At 35.6% G+C, this 12,308-nt stretch overlaps 1 protein-coding gene across 1 annotated transcript in view; it reads left to right on the forward strand.

Annotated features, from left to right (window-relative positions):
• LOC145287727 (regucalcin-like) overlaps positions 1–12,308 on the forward strand; it is a 37,147-nt gene that overhangs the window by 7,906 nt on the left and 16,933 nt on the right. The gene's annotated exons all lie outside the window — the stretch shown is intronic.

Genomic DNA, 12,308 nt, shown 5'->3' on the forward strand with positions numbered 1-12,308 from the left:
CAAAGAGGGAGAGACTAGTAGCAGATGCACCAACCCAAATGTAGCAGTCCCCTACACCTTTTGCTGTTCCAGATATTGATAAATCTCATCTGCCAAAATGCCTGTCAGAAGTTTCCACATCAATGGAATGCAGGTGATGGGCCGATAGTTATCAACCGCAGTACTCTTTGATGTATCCTTCTGGCAGAGTACTGTTTGTCTATGCGCGCTCCACTCAGGATTCATATCTACAGTCAATGTAATCCTTTAGCCAATATCCCTAAACATAATCTGCCCGGGCGCCTTCCAATTTGGAATTTTCATGCATTGTTTTGCAACTTTTTATTTTATTCTTCAAATCGTTCATCCACGAACGCACTTCTGTTATGTTCCTTTTTAACACCCCAAAACTTTGTTCATTTGGTGCTTCATTTAAACAATTTGATCTTTTTATTAAGTTCCTTATATAACTTCTGGTCAAAACCAAATAACCTTATTCTGTCTAAACTGTTCGATTCTCTCTTCGTATCTCTTGGACATTTTTTTTTTTTTTTTACTCACATTCACTTCTAACAAGGCATATTGTCACTTGGACGTAAGAGGCTAGTATTTGTGACCATGCCTAGGAAAAATTAACAAGATGTTGGTTTACGTTACATTTAAACTTCTATCAGTACATCCAGGGAAGCAGGTAGCAGAAAAGAAATTCCAAAGTCTAGCTGTTCAAGGGAAGAAATTATTAGAGTAGAAAGTTTTCTGGCATTTAGGGAACAGATCTCAACAATGAAGGGGTGAGATTTTGTTGATAAGCGGGTGTGTTGGGGATATGTACATTGGGGGATACAAGTGCAACAAGTTCATAAGCAATTGATCCTTCGTCCTTTTACTACCTTGTCTACATCACTTTTGTTTATCAGGTAAGATCTTTTGCGGTTCCAGATATTGGTAAATTTCATCTGCCAAAATGTCTGTAAACAGTTTTAATATCAGTCAAACTATTATTATTATTATTATTATTATTATTAATACTAGTATTATTATTACTACAACCATTATTATTATTACTACTACTGCTACATTTGGGTTGGTGCATCTGCTACTAGTCTCTCCCTCTTTGACAGTTCAAAAGAGAGTTGCCAACCTAATTGGTCCCGCACTATCGGCTAGGCTTCAACCTCTGTCCCATCAATGAAATGTTGCATCCCTCTGCCTGTTTTACAAGTATTTTAATGGTAGGTGCTCTGGTACCCCCTCGATGTAAATATCCCCGATAAACCTGACAAGCAGCAAAATCCCACCCCTACACAGTAGAAATCCCCAGATGTAAGAAAGCCGTCTACCCTAATAGTTTCTTCCCTAGGACTGCTAGACTTTGGAATTCCCTTCCGGGATCCTGTTTCCCTGACTGTACTGACATGCAGAAGTTCAAGTGTAATGTGAACAGACATCTTGCTGCTCAACTCCCTACGTAGTACTCCTACAAATTATGTCCTACATTGTAGCCCCCTACATCAAAATGGTACTATGCCTTGTTTGGGGTAAAAATGCAAAATGCTATTATTGGCATTACTACAACTATTATTACTATTATTATTATTTATTTATTTACTTCAAACTAGGACGTTTGCAGCTACTTTGAATTAGGACCATGTCTATGGGAACACTAAGTACGGAGCTGAGCAGCAAAAGCACGAAATTGGGGGGGGGGGGTCACAGTAAGATTTTATAAACATGTATCAAAATTTAGAAACATTAAACATTTATAGAGGTTTAAGAATAATTTGTTTGTTTGTTCTTTACACAATATTTTTGTTTCACAATAAGATTGTATAAACATATATCAAAATATAATTTTGTTTGTCATTGTAGCAAAATATAATTTTTGTTTGTCAATGTAGCAAAATATAATTTTGTTTGTCAATGTAGCAAAATATAATTTTTGTTTGTCAATGTAGCAAAATATAATTTTAATATAGAAACTTTTATTTATTTATTTATAAAAATTTATAGAATTTTTTTAATTATATATATATATATATATATATATATATATATATATATATATATATATATATAATGAGTGATTTTCATTGAAATCTTTTTGGAATATAGTGTTTTTTCACAGTTAATAGGGATAGAGTTCCCTTATTTGTTTAAAAAACCCTTCCAAGGGATTGTCTTTGCATGAACTTTTAGAAAGGTACAAGTTATCAACACCTGTTCAGCTGACATACGCCCTCTATCGGTCGTTCTTGAAACTAAAATATACACATTCACCTCGCAAAACTTTCACAAGAAACACTCGTCTAGCTGTAAACACTATCAATAATTCCCCCCACTCTTTATCTGTGCCTAAACCTAAACGTAGATTCCATGAACAAAGCTTTCTTATTAGAACTGCACGCCTGTGGAATTGTCTTCCATTTTCCTGCTTTCCGGCTGACTACAATATGGTTGTCTTCAAGTCTAACGTAAATAAGTTCTTGATGAGCCGTTCCATATAAGTTATCAAATTTACCAAATTTTCATTACTAATGATTATTATATTGTCCAATTTCTACTGTACACTCTTTAACCCTTATCCTTGAGTGGCCTCTTGGCCTTGATAATGAGTTGATACCTATGAAAAAAAAAAAAAGAAAAAGTCCAATGTGAACAAGTTCTAATTGAATCGTCCCCCTAAGTAATCCAAGTTTCAAAATTCCCACTGTTTACTATGCTAAAATCACAATGACTAATGTATACCTATTAACCCTTATCCTCGAGTGGCCTCTGGGCCTTGATAAGTGGTGACACCCTTGTAAAAAAAAAAAAAAAAAAAGGTCATTGTCATGCAGAAGTGCCACTTGTTTTTCTTCATACAAAAAAAAAACGGATAACATTTCACCCTTTCTCTTTCTTTTCTTCGATAACACAAAAAACACCACCTTTTACATATGCCATTTTTTTTTTTTTTTGACACACTGTGTATTCATCTTCGATTTTAACTTTATCTTTCATAGTTGTTTTTTGTATGTGAGTGTGTGTGTTTGGGGTGGGGGTTCAACGTAGTGTGTGCTCTTTTTTCATTATAAATTTCTTCTGTCTATTTAAAAAAATTTTTTTTTTTTTTTCAAAATACAACCCCTATGTATTTCGTTGTGTCTATTTTTCATTATTTAACGGTGTTATTTATCAGGCCATGATCATATAGTCTCTACGTCTCTGCTTAGTGACCATTCAGCGTAGGAATATGTATCCTGTTGAGATGCTCTCCGGTTACATACAAACTACATACTTATATAAGGCCGTCAACACTACTTACGAGCAGGGTTTTTATTCAAGTCTGCTAACTATTCGGCGCTTTGTCTTTGACGGGATCGTTTTCTCACGTGGATTATTGTTGTCATCTGCCTTTCCCAGAAGAGGCACCTTAAAGCCACACACGCTAAATATCTGTCTTTACAATTGTACTCGTCTAGTCTCTGGATGTGTTTATTTTTATATGTTGTAGCATATCTTTCATGTTGGTCTCATGGTCTTACTGGATTCCAGGACAAGAATTTAGCTAGTCTGGTGGAGTATCCAGCTTTGTGCTATTACTTGAGGTAATATCACTTGGAGAAGGTGCACCATTCTTCACAAAAGCTGTGGGGTAGCCGTAGTGAGGAGATCTTATTTGGGCTGCGAATACTATGTGATTTTGAATATTTGGTCAGGGTTTACTTCTATGGAAAAAGTATCCTCATGCCATATTGTTCTGGCAAACCCCTGTACAGAGAGACCTTAGACACTCGAGGATAGTGTCTAGTAGGCATTCAAGTTCTCTAGTCTCTGAATGTGTTTGCGTATGTCAGAACATATACAATAATACACAACCGTGACGAAACACCTGTTTTCTGCTGCGCCTTCTGGTGAATTCATCGATCATCTTGAGGGAGCTGGATTCTGTCACAACAAAGAACGCAGGCAAGACATGGACCCAAGACGAATGGTTGTTTTTATAAATATTTTTATTCGCTCCCAGGCATTTTGTTGCAATATATTGGAATGAATGACAAGCTTTGGCTTGTGGTTCTATTTGGAAACCGTCTCCCCCTCGTGGGTAGACTTGTTTTGACACATCTTTTTAACGTCCTGAACCCAAATCACTAAAATTAACTCAGTTTCTTCAAACCGGAAACTCTTGACACGTTATGTATGTCAGAACATATACAATAATACACAACCGTGACAAAACACCTGCTTTCTGCTGCGCCTCCTGAAGAATTGTAGTGGAGCAAAATAGGAAAAATGAATTGTTTTGAGGAACGAACAACGCGTTAAATTGAATTAAACGAACTAGAATTTATTTTGTGAAGAAACAAATGGAAGAAAAAGGTACAGCACGTGTTTAGTTTGGCGTGCGTCTCTCGCTGTTAACTGGTGAGAAGGAAAGTCTATTGTTGTAGAGAGAGAGAGTGAGAAAGTCAATCCAGTTTGGTGTGCATCTCTCGCTGTTAGCTGGTGAGAGGGAAAATCTATTGTTGTAGAGAGAGAGAGAGAAAGTCCATCCAGTTCATGGAGATAGAAAGCATGTAAGGTGTACGTACTGTCTGTTGACTCTTGCCCCCACACATAGTAGCAGGTGATGTTAGGTGCACGGGCGCGAATGGTCCGTCAACTGCTCAGCTCAGGAGCTAAGTCGAAAAGGGCTACAGCTCAGGTCTCTTGCTTTTATAGTTGTTTCCGGTGGTCTTTTGCGCATGTGTGGATTTCCTTCAAAGGGGAATTGACGTTGCCCATGTGTGCGTATATGTGCGCGTATGTGTGCATACATGTGTGTACGTTAGTGTGTGTGAATGTGAGTGTATGTACGCGAACGTGAATATATTTATGTGTGTGTACATGCGCGCGTATGTTTGTGTGCGCGTATGTGTATGACAAGAAAAATGGCTTGAGATGTGAACGCGTGTTTTTGTGTGAGACTAGAAAAGGCTCGCACAGAATTCATCGATCATCTTGAGGGAGCTGGATTCTGTCACGACAAAGAACACAGGCAAAACATGGACCGAAGAAAAATGGTTGTTTCTATAAATATTTTTATTCGCTCCCAGGCATTTTGTTGCAATATATTGGAATGAATGACAAGCGTTGGCTTGTGGTTCCATTTGGAAACCGTCTCCCCCTCATGGGGAGACTTGTTTTGACACGTTTTTAACGTCCCCCTATGTATTTTGTTGTGTCTATTTTTTCTTTGTTTGTTTGAGTGCGTATCATTCTTTTCTCATGTTAATTTTTTTCTTTTCTTCTCTGCTTTTCCTTTTTAACAACACAAAAAAACACTCACATACAACTTTTCCTTTTTAACAACACAAAAAAACACCCACATACAACTTTTTCTTTTTAACAACACAAATAAAAAAGAAACACTCACATACAACTTTTCCTTTTTAACAACACAAATAAAAAAGAAACATTCACATACAACTTTTTCTTTTTAACAACACAAAAAAACACCCACATACAACTTTTTCTTTTTAACAACAGAAATAAAAAAGAAACACTCACATTCAACTTTTTCTTTTTAATAACACAAAAAAACACCCACATACAACTTTTTCTTTTTAACAACACAAATAAAAAAGAAACACTCACATACAACTTTTCCTTTTTAACAACACAAATAAAAAAGAAACACTCACATACAACTTTTTCTTTTTAACAACACAAAAAAAACACCCACATACAACTTTTTCTTTTTAACAACAGAAATAAAAAAGAAACACTCACATACAACTTTTTCTTTTTAACAACAGAAATAAAAAAGAAACACTCACATACAACTTTTTCTTTTTAACAACAGAAATAAAAAAGAAACACTCACATACAACTTTTTCTTTTTAACAACAGAAATAAAAAAGAAACACTCACATACAACTTTTCCTTTTTAACAACACAAAAAAACACTCACATACAACTTTTTCTTTTTAACAACAGAAATAAAAAGAAACACTCACATACAACTTTTTCTTTTTAGCAACAGAAATTTAAAAAAAAACACCCACATACACCTGTTAACAAAGAAAAAAGTACATCTTAAATCAATTTCATAGACATTTCTCAAGCAAATTTTTCTTTTGTTTTCAAATCTTTTCTTTTAATAGTTCTATCGACCTATTTATGCTGTTTTTCGTATATATATATATTTTGTGTTTTTTCTTCTCTTGAAACCGTTTTTTTTTTTGTGACTTGTTGTCACGAATGGTTACTGAAGCAGCAACTGTTATATTATGTAATGACCTTTCGGAAGGCGTGTTACGACTTTGTGTTATTTTTATAATATTTTTAGAAACGTCTGTTGCTTATTTGTCCGTGTGTTCTCTAGCTGTGTATTTAACTTCATTATTTAACTTCATTATTTAACTTCATTATTTAACTTCATTATTTAACGGTGTTATTTAACTTCATTATTTAACTTCATTATTTAACTTCATTATTTAACTTCATTATTTAACGGTGTTATTTAACTTCATTATTTAACTTCATTATTTAACTTCATTATTTAACTTCATTATTTAACGGTGTTATTTAACTTCATTATTTAACTTCATTATTTAACTTCATTATTTAACTTCATTATTTAACTTCATTATTTAACTTCATTATTTAACGGTGTTATTTAACTTCCGTATTTAACTTCATTATTTAACTTCATTATTTAACTTCATTATTTAACGGTGTTATTTAACTTCATTATTTAACTTCATTATTTAACTTCATTATTTAACGGTGTTATTTAACTTCATTATTTAACTTCATTATTTAACTTCATTATTTAACTTCATTATTTAACTTCATTATTTAACGGTGTTATTTAACTTCATTATTTAACTTCATTATTTAACTTCATTATTTAACGGTGTTATTTAACTTCATTATTTAACTTCATTATTTAACGGTGTTATTTAACTTCATTATTTAACTTCATTATTTAACCATTATTTAACTTCATTATTTAACTTCATTATTTAACGGTGTTATTTAACTTCATTATTTAACTTCATTATTTAACTTCATTATTTAACTTCATTATTTAACTTCATTATTTAACTTCATTATTTAACTTCATTATTTAACTTCATTATTTAACGGTGTTATTTAACTTCATTATTTAACTTCATTATTTAACTTCATTATTTAACTTCATTATTTAACGGTGTTATTTAACTTCATTATTTAACTTCATTATTTAACTTCATTATTTAACTTCATTATTTAACGGTGTTATTTAACTTCATTATTTAACTTCATTATTTAACTTCATTATTTAACTTCATTATTTAACTTCATTATTTAACGGTGTTATTTAACTTCATTATTTAACTTCATTATTTAACTTCATTATTTAACTTCATTATTTAACTTCATTATTTAACGGTGTTATTTAACTTCATTATTTAACTTCATTATTTAACTTCATTATTTAACTTCATTATTTAACTTCATTATTTAACGGTGTTATTTAACTTCATTATTTAACTTCATTATTTAACTTCATTATTTAACTTCATTATTTAACTTCATTATTTAACGGTGTTATTTAACGGTGTTATTTAACTTCATTATTTAACGGTGTTATTTAACTTCATTATTTTACTTCATTATTTAACTTCATTATTTAACGGTGTTATTTAACTTCATTATTTAACTTCATTATTTAACTTCATTATTTAACTTCATTATTTAACGGTGTTATTTAACTTCATTATTTAACTTCATTATTTAACTTCATTATTTAACTTCATTATTTAACTTCATTATTTAACGGTGTTATTTAACTTCATTATTTAACTTCATTATTTAACTTCATTATTTAACTTCATTATTTAACTTCATTATTTAACGGTGTTATTTAACTTCATTATTTAACTTCATTATTTAACTTCATTATTTATCAGGCCTTGACTGTCTCGTCTCTTAATATCTGTCTTTACAGTTGTGCTCGTCTAGTCTTTTTTGTTTTATTTTACATTTTTCTTAAACTTTTTCTTCTAGGGGATGGGACATCCAACCAGATGTCTGACATTTACCCCTATTTTAGTGAGTCCAACCAAGAGATCTTTTCAGGATTCTAGCCGTCCCTTTCAGTGCAATCGTTTGTATTTCACTTGCACTTGGTTCACCGGGTATGCTTGCTATGTACTTTTTCTGAATGTGTTTGCGTATGTCAGAACATATACAATAATACCCAACCGTGACGAAACACCTTTTTTCTATGCGCGCCTTCTGGTGAATTCATCGATCATCAAGACGAATGGTTATTTTTATAAATATTTTTATTCGCTCCCAGGCATTTTGTCGCAATATATTGGAATGAATGACAAACTTTGGCTTGTGGTTCTATTTGGAAACCGTCTCCCCCTCGTGGGTAGACTTGTTTTGACACATCTTTTTAACGTCCTGAACCCAAATCACTAAAATTAACTCAACTTTGTATTCCGCTAGATAGATAGACAATTGGATAGACAGATAAATAGATAGATGGATAGACAATTAGATATATAGATAAACTCTTTTGTTTTATTTTACTTCAGTCGAAGTTCTCAGAAATCAAGGGGCCTACGACCTGGGGCTAACACTTGAAGTCTATATGAGATACATAGATATTTGAATGTTCCATTAAAGTTCTTTATCTCTCAAGCACTGAGTTAGTAAAGAAATTGAGAACATAATTTTCCTCTCCCCAATTAACCATTTTTATATGTTGTAGCATATCTTTCATGTTGGTCTCTTGGTCTTACTGGATTCCAGGACAAGAATTTAGCTAGTCTGGTGGAGTATCCAGCTTTGTGCTATTACTTGAGGTAATATCACTTGGAGAAGGTGCACCATTCTTCACAAAAGCTGTGGGGTAGCCGTAGTGAGGAGATCTTATTTGGGCTGCGAATACTATGTGATTTTGAATATTTGGTCAGGGTTTACTTCTATGGAAAAAGTATCCTCATGCCATATTGTTCTGGCAAACCCCTTTACAGAGAGACCTTAGACACTCGAGGATAGTGTCTAGTAGGCATTCAAGTTCTCTAGTCTCTGAATGTGTTTGCGTATGTCAGAACATATACAATAATACCCAACCGTGACGAAACACCTGTTTTCTGCTGCGCCTTCTGGTGAATTCATCGATCATCTTGAGGGAGCTGGATTCTGTCACGACAAAGAACGCAGGCAAGACATGGACCCAAGACGAATGGTTGTTTTTATAAATATTTTTATTCGCTCCCAGGCATTTTGTCGCAATATATTGGAATGAATGACAAGCTTTGGCTTGTGGTTCTATTTGGAAACCGTCTCCCCCTCGTGGGTAGACTTGTTTTGACACATCTTTTTAACGTCCTGAACCCAAATCACTAAAATTAACTCAGTTTCTTCAAACCGGAAACTCTTCACACGTCAGATCCCCATTCGATCCCCTACCCTCCCGTGCAACTTGATCGGTCACAGAGTTTGGTTCATGTCACAACATGACCCCTTCACCCTTTCTGCACCTGCAATGCTCACTCCTTACTATTTCCCACGATTCAACTTTGTATTCCGCTAGATAGATAGATAGACAGATAAATAGATAGATAGATGGATAGACAATTAGATATATAGATACACTGATAATTGAATAAATGCTTTCTACCCGGCGTTGTCCGGCGATTGCATAACATTTGTACCCTTCTCTTGCTGGTCTCCCCCTCCTCCAACCTGAACCCACTGAACGAGTTCGTTTGGTCATACGTCGAGACCATCATCAACATGACCTTCCACAACACCAAAGCCAGCCTGATCGCTGCCGTCCACCATGTATTCACTGAGTTCCCACCAGCGCTTGTAGAAAAAGGCATGCTCCCAGTTCCAGACCTGTATCGAGGCGGTGAATGAGGCTGAAGGTGGCTACATTGAATAAATGTCAGCTCTACTACATAATCAAGTTACCTAAATTGATTTTTTTAAAATAAAAGTTTTGATATAAAGCTGTAGTGTTGTTTTCTTTAGGGCGACAACTTTATCGTTCCACCGTGTAGAGAGAAGGGGTTCGTCATGAATGATGATGCTGAAAGATTAGACGTGAGGGAAGAGGAGTTATGAGGACCACATTGAAGTTCATACGTGGTGGCAGCCATATTGGCTTGTTTCTTTTATCGCCAGCTCAGGGACAAAGGGCCCCGAGCAAAGTCGCACACCAACAGAGGAGTATCAGCAAGATCCGAGTAGAAAGAGAGAGAATTTTCATAGTTTAACTTTTCTACACTTCATCACATGTTCAGCTTGCCAGAGAGACAGCGTCTGATTGGGCAAACCGGAAAGGAAATTGATTGCTACAGCCAATCAACAATGATGTTATAAAATAAACACAGTCAAAGTCTTAAGCCTTGCTGCTACAATGTGTTTGCATTTGTGTGTGAGGTCAGTAGGCAGTGTGTGTATATGATGCCTTTTGTCATTGTATGAATGTGTGAGTTAATAAGTTGATAGTACCTATTTACTATGCCTCCCCACGGGACAGAGTTAGACACCAGGGTCGTTTTTTAACGTGGAGAAAAGGTACAAAAATAAAAAAATTGTCTCAGTCGTGAAGGATTTCTCCTCCACTGAAAGAGAACGAGAAATGGAAGTGCCGCATCTGAAGAACAGATACTACACTTTGATCTCGGCTAAAAAGTTAATAAGTTGATAGTATGATAGTAGTCATTTCTTTTCCCATGCCTGGAGAAAAATATGAAATAATGACATCAAATTTTTTTATTTATTTTTTTTTTTGTGTATGTGTGTGTGTCTATAGCTTTATTTCCTTTAAATTCCTATTTAAAGAGAGAGAGAGAGAGAGAGAGAGAGTTGCTGTGGCGTAACATGTTCAGCTCACCAGAGAGATGGCACCTGATTGAACAAGCCAGAAAGGAAGTTGACTGCTACAACCAATCGGCAATCTATATCTATCTATATATCTATAAAAGTGAAAGTGTGTTTGTGTGTCTGTATATCTATAAAATCTATTGTCTTTAATTAATTTAATTTCCCTCACTTCCTTGTGGGCTCTTGTATATTCTGCTTGGGCTGTCATTTTGCTGCCCCTTTACGGCTCTCATTGACTTCCTTTTTCTTGAGTCTTCTGGCTTGAACCTTCTGTAAGGTGTTCATAGAGATCCAGTCTTTGTGTTGGTTCTTTTATGCCCTTCCAAAGGTGGTGGGCATTGGTGTCTTTGGTGATAAACTCCTGCCGTACTTGGAATCTGTTACTCAGGCTCACAGTGAAGGCTTCCCCCCCGAGTCATCTAGTCTTTCAGTAGGTTGATGTTGTACCTCGTCCTACCTTCTGCCTGCCGGACGGTTCTCCTAAGTCTCAGTTTGAGTCTCGCATTCAGAAGATGGTGGTCTGATGCCGCGTCTGCTCCCCTCCTTACTCGTACATCTTGAAGAGACTGCCTAAACTTCTTGCTGATACAGAGGTGATTTATCTGGTTCTCTGTTACATGGTCAGGTGATACCCAGGTGGCCTTGTGTATCCTCTTGTGGGCAAAGATGCCGCCTCCTATGACAAGGTCATTCAGTCCACAGAGGTCAGCAAATTTCTCTCCATTTTCGTTCATTTCTCTGAGAGCATGTTATGCCATCACTTCCTCGTAGCCTCTGTTGTCTGATCCCACCTTTGCATTGAAATCCCTCATCAGGATGTTGACGTCTTTGTCTTTAAACTTGTCTAAGACTGTCTGTAGTCTGTTGTAGAAATAGTCTTTGTCTTCGTCGGCATGATCATTGGTGGGTGCGTAGCATTGGATCACATTCATCTTGATGTTCTTCTTCAGTCATGAAGGATGCTGTTATTATCCTTGATCCGAATGCGTCCCACCCCGTCAAAGCTTTCTGTTCTTGAAAGCGTGATTGCTACGCCTTCCGTGTGTGCTGCATTTTCTTCATGTCCTGTGTACAGCAAGAGTTCACTGGTAGCCAGCCTTGTTTGTCCAGCTTGCAGCTACCTCGTCTCACTCAATCATCGCAGGGCAATGTTGTATTGGTGCATCTCTGTTGACACTTGTGCTGCCTCCCCTGCTTCATACATGGTTTTGACGTTCCATGTAGCAATGGTGGTCGTTGTCCTGGTCGATAAGAGGATTTTCAGCACTGAAGCGTCCTTTTGGCTTTGACCACAGCACGTCATTCTTTCTGCAGGTGCAGAACCTTCCTCTCCCAGAACTAAAGTTTCTTGGGTTTTTGTTGTGGATGCTTTTGTAGCAAGTTCTTTTTTCCGGGGTGAAGGTGCTGACCCCACACCCAACCTTCCCCAGAAGGTAGGTGGAGTGCTCTTAGTCTGGCTTCTACCCGTT

The sequence above is a fragment of the Euprymna scolopes genome, chromosome 11 (assembly GCF_053919585.1).
Source record: "Euprymna scolopes isolate OS-2025 chromosome 11, ASM5391958v1, whole genome shotgun sequence".
NCBI classification, from domain to species: domain Eukaryota; kingdom Metazoa; phylum Mollusca; class Cephalopoda; order Sepiida; family Sepiolidae; genus Euprymna; species Euprymna scolopes.